This window comes from Capsicum annuum, chromosome 2 (assembly GCF_002878395.1).
Source record: "Capsicum annuum cultivar UCD-10X-F1 chromosome 2, UCD10Xv1.1, whole genome shotgun sequence".
Lineage (NCBI taxonomy): Eukaryota > Viridiplantae > Streptophyta > Magnoliopsida > Solanales > Solanaceae > Capsicum > Capsicum annuum.
In genome coordinates this window covers 34013939-34024084 of record NC_061112.1, presented here as the reverse complement: position 1 = coordinate 34024084, position 10146 = coordinate 34013939, and the positions used below count along the sequence as shown (strand labels likewise).

Genomic DNA, 10146 nt, shown 5'->3' with positions numbered 1-10146 from the left:
TTTTTGCATTATTTTTGGAGACTATTATAATTAGTGATTTTCAAAATTTTTGGTTTTTGATAATTAGTTTAAGTGTTGATGACATAATCTTGTGGCTGACTTTTCCAGGACTAGCTGAATATAGGACTAACGAGAGATAGAGAGTTGGTAGAGCCTTATTCAGAACCAAAACAGGTATTTCAACAGAGGCAAAGAGCTCATTATCCAATTAGCAAGTTCAAATGGTGGAGCAAAGAGACTATAATCTTATTGATACAGTTGAGCCAAATGTTGGACGTGTTCTGGCTTCGATAATTCCAGTTTCTCCTATTCAAGAAACAGGCAAACCTATTCATGAAGTTGCAATCCCACTTATGAACCATGCTATAAATAGCATCTATAATCCAGAGGTGGGTAGTCGGTTTGAATTAAAGTAAATATTGTGCAGTTGTTGTGCTCGGCTAGGCAATTTGCTAGATTCACATAAAGATCCATAGCAGCACATACAGACCTTCCTGTAAATTAGTGATACCTACATTTCTATAGGGGTATCTATTGATTATGTCATACTGACTCTCTTTCCCTTTTCTTTAATTGGGGAAACAAAAAGGTACTTACATCTTAAACCACTACTCTCCATTACTTCCTGGGATGATCTAGCTTGAAAGTTCCTTATTTGATTCTTTTTATCAGGGAAGACTACACATTTGAGAAGTAAGATTCTAAGTTTCAAGCAGAAAGAAGGAGAAAATCTTTACCAAGATTTGGAAAGGTTTAAGGGTAGGCTCAGAAATTTCCCTTACCATCATCAGTCTAATGATGTTCTTGTTCATACTTTCATAGAGGGTTTGGAGCTAAATACCAAGATTTTCTTGGATTCAGCAACTGGTGGGCAAGCTCTTAAGAAAATATATGATGAATTATGTACATTACTGAATCAGATTTCACTGAGGAATCCTGAATGGCATACTAACTCGAGGAGTACTCCTATAAAGGTTGCAGGTATGTTAGAGGTAGATCAGTTCACCACGTTATCAGCTCAACTTGTTGCACTACAAAATCAGATTACTAATCAGTTCAGCAGCATGAAGTTAGGGGTTGCACAGCCGGCAGCAATAGCAAATGTAGTTTAATAGGCAAATATATGGTGTGAAGTTTGTGGTAGTAGTGAGCATCCAACAGATGTTTGTGCGATTAATACAAATTTTATTAATTATGTGGAGAATGCTAATCGTCATGAATAACAGAATTTTTGTAACACCTATAATACAACCTGGTGGAACCATCCTAATTTCTCATAGGGTGGAAATCAAGTGCAGAATAACAATCATTATAGGGGGTAAGCACAACAGAATTAGTAGTTACAGGTTCAATAGAATCAGACCACAACTCAGATAAGTAATATTAAAGAGATGCTAAAAAATATCATGGATACTCAAACATAGTTGGTAGCAGATGTAAAGATCCAATAACTAATTACTAAGAACTTAGAGATACAGATGGGTCAGTTGGCAGGAGCACAGAATACTAAACCTTAGGGAGGTCTGCAAAGTGACACCAAGCCAAATTTGACATAGGTAAATACAATCACAACTTAAAGTAGATTGGAGTTGAAAGAATTGGAACCTAAACAAGTAAATCAAAGGACACTGATGCTGAAAAAGAAAAAAATGATAAGCAGTGCAATATGTTTGATAAAATGCTTATAAAGATATGTTCGTTGCATTGACTACTTTAATGGAATCTTGTATGTTTTAAACTTGGTAAAGGAATTATGCATGGTTTAAACGGTTAGGAATGGTAAAAGGCTAATTAGTAAAGATTGTGGGGAACATGAAAGTCTCCCAAGTGGTTTAATATGGTAAATAGAAGGGCACTTAAAAGTCCTCTTAAACCTATAAATGGTTGGCTATGGATGATATTTCCAAGTAAAGGTTGGTATGACAATACCAATATCAATGACCTAGGTTAATAAATGGATAATGGTTTGGTTATTTGGAAATTAGTTTTAATTGGGTAATAATGGTGGGATGTATAGCAAAGCCATGAAAGGTGGAGGTCTTGGGGGGAATAAAATTGGAAATTTATATTTGCCAATATGAGATTGGTCTTGGTAACGTGTGCATGATGTCACACTATATTTGGGGGATATACTAGTCATCCCATGGGATACATCCCTAGTTATGCAACTAAATGCACTGGGGCCTTTTTACAGGAGGAGCTAAACCTATATAGCCAATGGGTAGTTTAGGATGACAAAGCTACACAGTCCAAGTAAAGGTTTTAAAGGCATTCTAAAATTGGTCCCTTTCACATGTATGGTTATATATATATATATATAAATTATTATGTGCATATGGATGATTTTACTTAGTTTTATAAATGGCATTATTTTATCCTTACCTTGAGATTATGCTAGCGGTCACTTGCTAACCCCATCTATTGGCGGTTGTATACCCATACTATATAGGAATTGATCATTCTACTCCTCTTATGTAGTGATTGACTCGAGCATAGCATTTGGACTGAAGTGGTGAGCTTTCATCCCTTTAAAAGGCCCCATTTCATGTTATGAATATTTCTAGACACTTTGATTTTATTTTAAATGTTGGTTTTGGCTATGGCTGGGGGGCATGTCCCAATTGAATTTTATTACTGTTTTGGTTAGAGGCTTTGTGGTACTTTTATGGGTTGGAATGGGCGGGATTGGTATAGGTGTTAACCTTGGCATTGGAATAAGCCGAAAGGCTAGCATCATCAGACATAATTTTTTACTGTTCCATTATGTTTTATTTTGGGATTAATTATATTATATTTTGGAATGTCCTTGGTTATGGCCTGGTTTATGGTTGGAATATTGGCATGGGATGGTTGACTCAGTTGGGTCAGTCATGATTGTGATCTATTCCCAGAGTAATTATGCGAACTGTTACACTATCTTATTATATGCTCGAAATTCAACCAACTTAGGGAAGGCAATTGGAGGTTGGGTGGGATAACAGGGATAGTCTCTAGTCCTGGTCAGACTTAGGACACCTATTACGAGATGGCCCTAGGGTAGGTCATGTCAAGTTGGTATCAGAGCCTAAGTTCATGGTCAATTAGAAGTCCATAAAGATGTATTGAGTAGAGTCTTTTTTAGGGATGTGTAGCGCGCCAAACTCATAAGGAAGAGGCTACAAGACATTTAGGAATGTTTCACTTTCTTGGTATTATATTTTCAAGCTTGGAGTCTCAGTACTAGAATCTTCTGAAATACTTATTTGCTTATCTTTTAGATCATGCCTTATAGATTTAAAACACAAGGAACTTCTTTTATACCATCTGGGGGTTATGTTGTAGGGGTGTATCCTACTTCTAGGGTATATCTTCAATCTCACAGTCCTATCCCTGATAGTTCTAGAGTTCCACCAGTTACTACTTGTCCTTCTCAAGATGAGGTAACTAATGCATAATTTTGTCTGTCTATTTATCCTATTGCTAAGTTGGTTATTATTCAGGCTGAGTGGGATATGTCAGGTTTTTTGTCTGCTGAGGCCACAAGGGTTAGCCAATTTATAAGGATGGGCCCTCTCACTTTTTTTGAAATGAAGGTGGAAGAGGATTTATAAGGCTTCTATGATAAGAAGGAAAAGATATTTCAGGTGATGCAGGCTACCACTATGGAAGGGGTAAACTTTGCAACTTATCAGCTCAAAGAGGTTGCATATCAGTGGAATAAAGAGTGGGATAGGGATAGAGGGGATGTGGAGGAGTCATACTTATGGAATACCTTCTTTGGTATTTTTCTGGATCATTTCTTTCCCCAAGAGTTGAGGAAAGCAAAGATGGAGGAGTTTGTGAACCTCAAGTAGGGGAGAATGTCTGTCAAGGAATATGCCTTAAAGTTTCATCAATTGTCAAGGTATGCTCCTGATCTGGAGGATGACATACGGGTTAGAATGAGAAAGTTTATTTCTAGGTTGAATCAGGATCTGATTTTAGAGAGTAAGACTACCTTACTGTTTAAGGATATAGACATCTCTAGGTTAACTATTCATATGTAGTAAGTGGAGGATGAGAAGAGAAAGTAGGGAGAGTTTAGGGATAGGCAGTGTAAGAGGAATAGGTTTTTTGACCAGGGAGGTGCTTAGTCTTAAAGAGGTCAAGATAGTGGAAAGTGGCAAAAAAGTGGTGGAGTTCTGGCTCCTACTCTACTGCTAGTGCTCCTTACCAGTCGAGCGACGGGCGACATCATATTGCTCACAATTTTTGGGCGTAGGGTGCCCAATCTCAAGCAAGCAGAGGTCAGTCAGTTTCTTTATATCCTCCTTGTCGGTTCTGTAGTATTTCTCATCAGGGTTATTGAGATGAAGGAAGGGACAAATTCTTTAAGTGTGGCCAGGTAGGCCATCAGCTCAGGGATTTTTCGGTTAATAAGGTTGCACGGGGGTGAATAAGATTCCTGTGGCTTCATGTTATGCTCCTACACCTGGTGGTATTGCATCTGCATCTATTACTGCTCTTAGTTCTAGTGTTGGTCAGAATAGGTTGTATGCTTTAGCATCCCGACAGGAATCTAAGGCATCACCTAATGTCATTACTGATACATTATAGTTTTTCTCCTGTGGTATATATTATTTGCTTGATCCAGGGTCTACTCTTTTCTATGTGACTCCTTATGTGGCTGTATCTTTTGGTTTTGATCCAAAAGTTATTTCAAATCCTTTGTTTATTTCTACCATAGTACGTGACTCAGTTATTACTAAGAGAGTCTATAGGGGGTGTGTGGTATCTGTTGGTGGAAAGTAGACCTTGGTGGATCTATTTGAGTTAGATATGGTGGATTTTGATGTTATTCTAGATATAGACTAGTTACACTCTTATTATGCATCCTTGGATTGTTGGACCCATAGGGTTATCTTTAGGTTCCCTGGTAAATAGGTTATAGAATAGAAGGGTGGTTCTTTAGCTCCTAGGGGGAGATTTATTTCTTATCTTAGAGCTCAGAGGTAAATATCCAAAGGTTGTCTTTATCACTTGGTCTGGGTTAAAGATTCTAACTCGGAAGGTTTTTCTTTCTAGTCAATTCTAATAGTTACTGAGTTTCTCGAAGTCTTTCTTGATGATCTTCCTGGTGTTCCTCCGGATAAGGAAATAGAGTTTGGTATTGATCTAATTTTGGATACTCATTCAATTTTTATTCCTCCATATAGAATGTCTCTGGCTGAGTGAAGAAAACTCAAGGAGCAACTTAAGGATCTTCTGGATTAGGGGTTTTTTCATCTAAGTATATCTCCTTGGGGTGCAGAGGTATGGTTCCCTTCGGATGTGCATTGACTATAGGCAGCTAAACAAAGTGACGGTCAAGAACAAATATTCTCTTGTAAGGATAGATGATCTGTTTGACCAGTTGGGTGCTAAGATATTTTCTAAGATAGATCATCTGTCTGGGTACCTCAGCTGACAATTAGGGAGGTGGATATCCCTAAGATGGCTTTTCGTACTCGAAATGGGCACTTTGAGTTCTTGGTGATGTCATTTGGGTTGACTAATGATCCGACGACATTTATGGATTTGATCAACAGTATTTTGTCAGTATTTGGATCTCTTCATTATTGTGTTCATTGTTGACATTCTGGTTTAGTCAAAGAGCGATGTGGATAATGTTAATCATCTCCGTATGGTGTTGCAAATCTTAAAAGAACAACAATTGTATGCCAAGTTCTCCAAGTGTAAGTTTTGGTTGATCACTATAACTTTTTTGGGTCATATTATTTCTAGTAAAGGGATCATGGTAGATCCACAGAAGGTTGCTATGGTAAAGAGGTGGTCTAAACCTAAGACACCATCTCACATTTAAAGCGTATTGGGTTTAGCCAGGTATTACAGGCGGTTTATTGAAAGTTTTACGTCGATAGATTCTTCTTTGACTAAGTTAACTTAGAAGAAGGTCAAGTTTTCTTGGTTAGATGCTTATGAAGGAAGTTTTGAGTAGTTAAAAGGATAAGTGAACTTTGGCTCCAATTCTAACTTTACCAGAAGGTAATGATAGGTTCATGATTTATTGTGATGCATCTTGGGTAGGGCTTGATTGTGTGTTGATGCAGAATGGGAAGGTGATTGCCTATGCTTCTAGGCAGTTGAAAGTACACAGAGGAATTATCCTACTCATGATCTAGAGCTGTTGCCAATTTTATTTTCTTTGAAAATATGGCAGCATTATTTGTATGGTATTCACATGGATATCTTTTCTGATCATAAGAGTCTACAGTATGTGTTCACCCAGAAATAGCTTAATCTCAAGCAGAGGAGATGGATTGATCTGCTCAAGGATTATGATTTGAGTCTTAACTATCACTCAGGTAAGGCTAATGTGGTTGACGCTTTTAGTAGGTTATCTATGGAGAGTTTGGCTCATGTGGAAGAAGGTAAGCGGGAATTGGTGAAAAATATTCACCGCTTGGCTAACCTTGGAGTTTGTCTCTTAGACTCTAAAGATGGTGGTGTAGTAGTGCAAGAAGTGGTTCGGTTGTCTCTTGGTGTAGATATAAGGAGAAACAAGTGCTAGATCCTATCTTAATAAAAATCAAGAGTGATGTTGGTGGGAAAAAAGTAGTGGTGTTTGAGATCAGTGGTGATGGTACTTTACGATACCAATGGGGTTATGTGTTCCTGATGTAGATGGTTTACGACAAAAGATTTTCGTTAAGACTCATCAGTCGCGCTATGTTGTTCATCCCGGGTCGACTGAGAGTATCATGATCTCAAGGAGATCTATTGGTGGAATGGTATGAAGAGGGATATGGCTAATTTTGTAGCCAAGTGCATGGTGTGTCAACAGGTTAAGGTTGAGCACATAAGGATAGGAGGGTTGTATCAAGAAATGGATTTGCCCGAATTAAAGTGAGGAGTGATCAATATGGACTTTGTTACCGATCTTCCTCGGTATCAGAGTCAATATAATTTAATTTGGATCATCATGGATAGGATGACTAAGTATGTGCACTTTTTGCCAGTGCATACTACCTTCTCAGTGGAGGATTATGCGAAGCTGTATCTTCAGGAGATTGTGAAGCTATATAGGGTGCCTTTTTTGATTATTTTTTATCATGGAATATAGTTTATATCTTACTTCTGGCGGTCTTTTTAGAAAGGTTTGGGTACCAAGGTGAGTCTGAGTATTGTTTTTCATCCGCAGATGGATGGGAAAGCGGAAAAAATAATTCAGACATTGCAGGATATGCTTTAGGGCTGTGTAATTAATTATGGTGGTAATTGGGTTGAGCATCTACCTTTGGTGGAGTTTTCTTACAACAATAGTTATCATTCTACTATTGGTATGGCCCCTTTTGAGGCATTGTATGGCAGGAGGTGTAGATCCACTATTGGTTGTTTTGAGCTTGGTGAGGCAGACATGTTTGGTTCCAACTTGGTTTACCCGGCTATGGAGAAGGTAAAGGTGATTCGAGACAGTGTTAAGGCCGCCCAAAGTTGCCCAAAGTCCTCTGTGGATATTAAGTGTTGACTTGGAGTTTGAGGTTCGGGATAAGGTTTTTCTCAAGGTATCTCCCATGAAGGGAGTAGTGCGGTTTGAAAAGAAGGGGAAGCTCAGTCCCCGATATATGGGTCTGTATGAGATTTTGTAGAAAGTTGGTAATGTTGCTTATGAGCTGAAGTTGCCTTCTATCTTGAGCTTGGTTCATCCAGTCTTTCATGTTTCCATGTTGAGGAAGTCCATTGGTGATCCTTCTTCGATTGTTCCTTTGGAAGGATTGGATCGCACGGATTCTTTATCATATGAAGAGGTTTTGATTAAGAGATTAGATAGGTAGGTTCGTCGATTGTGGACCAAGGATGTGGCTTTGGTTAAGGTTCTTAGGCGGAACCATATGCTGGAAGAAGCTATGTCGGAAACAAAAGAGGTCATGAAGTCCCAATATATGCATTTATATTCTGCTCCTGGGATTCGTGTGGAAGGTATGTCTCTTCAACACATCTTTGTTTTCAGAGTTTGTTAAAGGAAAGATTTATATCTTTGCCTCTTTGATTTGGGACTTTGTTAAAGATTGGGAATATATTTGATAATGCAAATGACTCTTGGGTGTGGTTACCCCTACCTTGTCCGTCATTTAGAGACGAATGTCCTAAGTAGGGGAGACTGAAACATCTTAGTTTTTGGACCTAAGAAAATTTCCTCGAATTCTGATATCTAGACCCAATACGACTCATGGGTACGAGTCGTATGTTGGGGTACGAATGGTATGGTCCAATCGTATACTGACCAGTGTTGGTTGGTGGGATGTATTTCGGTTACTCGAATGGATACAACTTAGTGGTACGAGTCGTATTAGTGGTTACAGATCATTTGGTTCCTTAACTTAATCTTAGACTTGGTTACTTAGGTTGGATCTGAGTACAGTACAAAAAATGGGTTTAATTGCGGGGGTTATTATAACCCCCGTAAAACTATATGAATTGTGGGAATTAAAAACATGCTGCTAAAATTTATAAATTTGCAGGGGTTTTGATGACCCCCGATATCCATCAAATATATTTGAAGGGGTTTTTAACCCTCGATATCCATTGAATATATTTGTGAGGGTTAAAAAACCCCTCTATCCATCGAAAAAAATAGCGCCTAAACTTGGCTCCTTTTTACTTATAAAATATTTAATATTTTTAGCCCCCAAAATATGGCTCACTATTTTTTCCCAAAACCACTACCCAAAAAAGACCAAAAGTGATGCATAAAAAAGCGACAAACTATGTCGCTTTTAAAAAACGACAAGAAAAGCGACGCTATCCGTTGCTTTTTTAGTTTAATTTTTAATTTTTATTTATTTTTTATTTAAATCGACAGCCAAAATATTAATATCCATCACTTTTTTTGTCAGATTATTGTGCCAACTAATTAACAAATAATTTATAGTTTTTTAATAAATGTGACGGTAGCGTCGTTATTTATTTAAAAATAATAATAATTAAATTTTAAAAAATGATATTGTTCGTCGATTTTTAAATTTAATTTTTATTTTTATTAACATCGACGGACAACGTTCCTATAATTTTTTATTTTTAAAATATAATTCTAGAAAAGCGACGTTATCCGTCGCAATTTTTAATTATTATTATTTTCCTTGTATTTTTACAAATAACGACGGATATTGTCATTTTTTATAAAATAAATAAAAATTAACTTTATGATAAAAAGCAACGTTATTCTTCCGTTTTTAAATTTAATTTTTATTTTTATTTATTTTTACTAAAGTCAACGGACAACGTCGCTATAATTTTTTATTTTTAAATTATTAATTATAGAAAAGTGACACTATCCATCGTAATTTTTAATTATTTTTATTTTTTTATATTTTTACAAAAAGCAACGGACAGTGTCGCTTTTGTTAAAAATAAATAAAAATGAACTTTAAGATAAAAAATGAAGTTGTCCGTTAATTTTTAAATTTTATTTTTATTAAAATCAATGAACAACGTTCTTAAAAATTTTTATTGTAAAAATATTAATTCTAGAAAAGCGACGCTATCCGTCATATTTTTTAATTATTTTTATAAAAAGTGACAGATAGCGTCACTTTTGTTAAAAATAAATAAAAATTAACTTTATAAAAACGATACTGTTCGTCGATATTTGATATTTTTAATTTACTATTAAATAAATAATTTTTATATTTAAAAAATTAAATTTATTCAATTATATATTGACTATATTGATATCTCACGATCGATTGATTAATGTAATAATAAATTATTAAAGTTATAATATAACAATATAAGTTAAATTAAACGATAATTCATCAGAGTATATATGAAATACGTTGTATTACGAGGTAATATACTCGTGTATGTGATGTATATAGTACATATTTTGAAGTTGATAGTCAATCAAATATATATAGTTACTATATTTATTAAATATCAACCTAATTCAATTCAATTTCCTAATTTATTTAAATTCTAGCCATTTTATACTCAATTTGTGTCAATTGAGTTTAATTTGACTCAATCAAAATCCCCAATTCAACCTTTTTAATCCAATTTCTAATCTCAATTTAACTCATCTCCTCAATTCTAATCTCAATCGTTCATCATATTTGATCAACTGTCAATATTAAATCAATTTTCACTATTTTTTTCTTGAAATTGAACATTTTCAGACTATTTTTCTTG

At 35.7% G+C, this 10146-nt stretch overlaps 1 non-coding gene across 1 annotated transcript; it reads right to left on the bottom strand.

Annotated features, from left to right (window-relative positions):
- Positions 1 to 683: 683 nt before the first annotated feature.
- On the bottom strand, positions 684 to 790 carry LOC124896384. Its single transcript, XR_007052746.1, has one exon. It is a non-coding gene; the product is annotated as a small nucleolar RNA R71 (small nucleolar RNA).
- Positions 791 to 10146: the final 9356 nt, after the last annotated feature.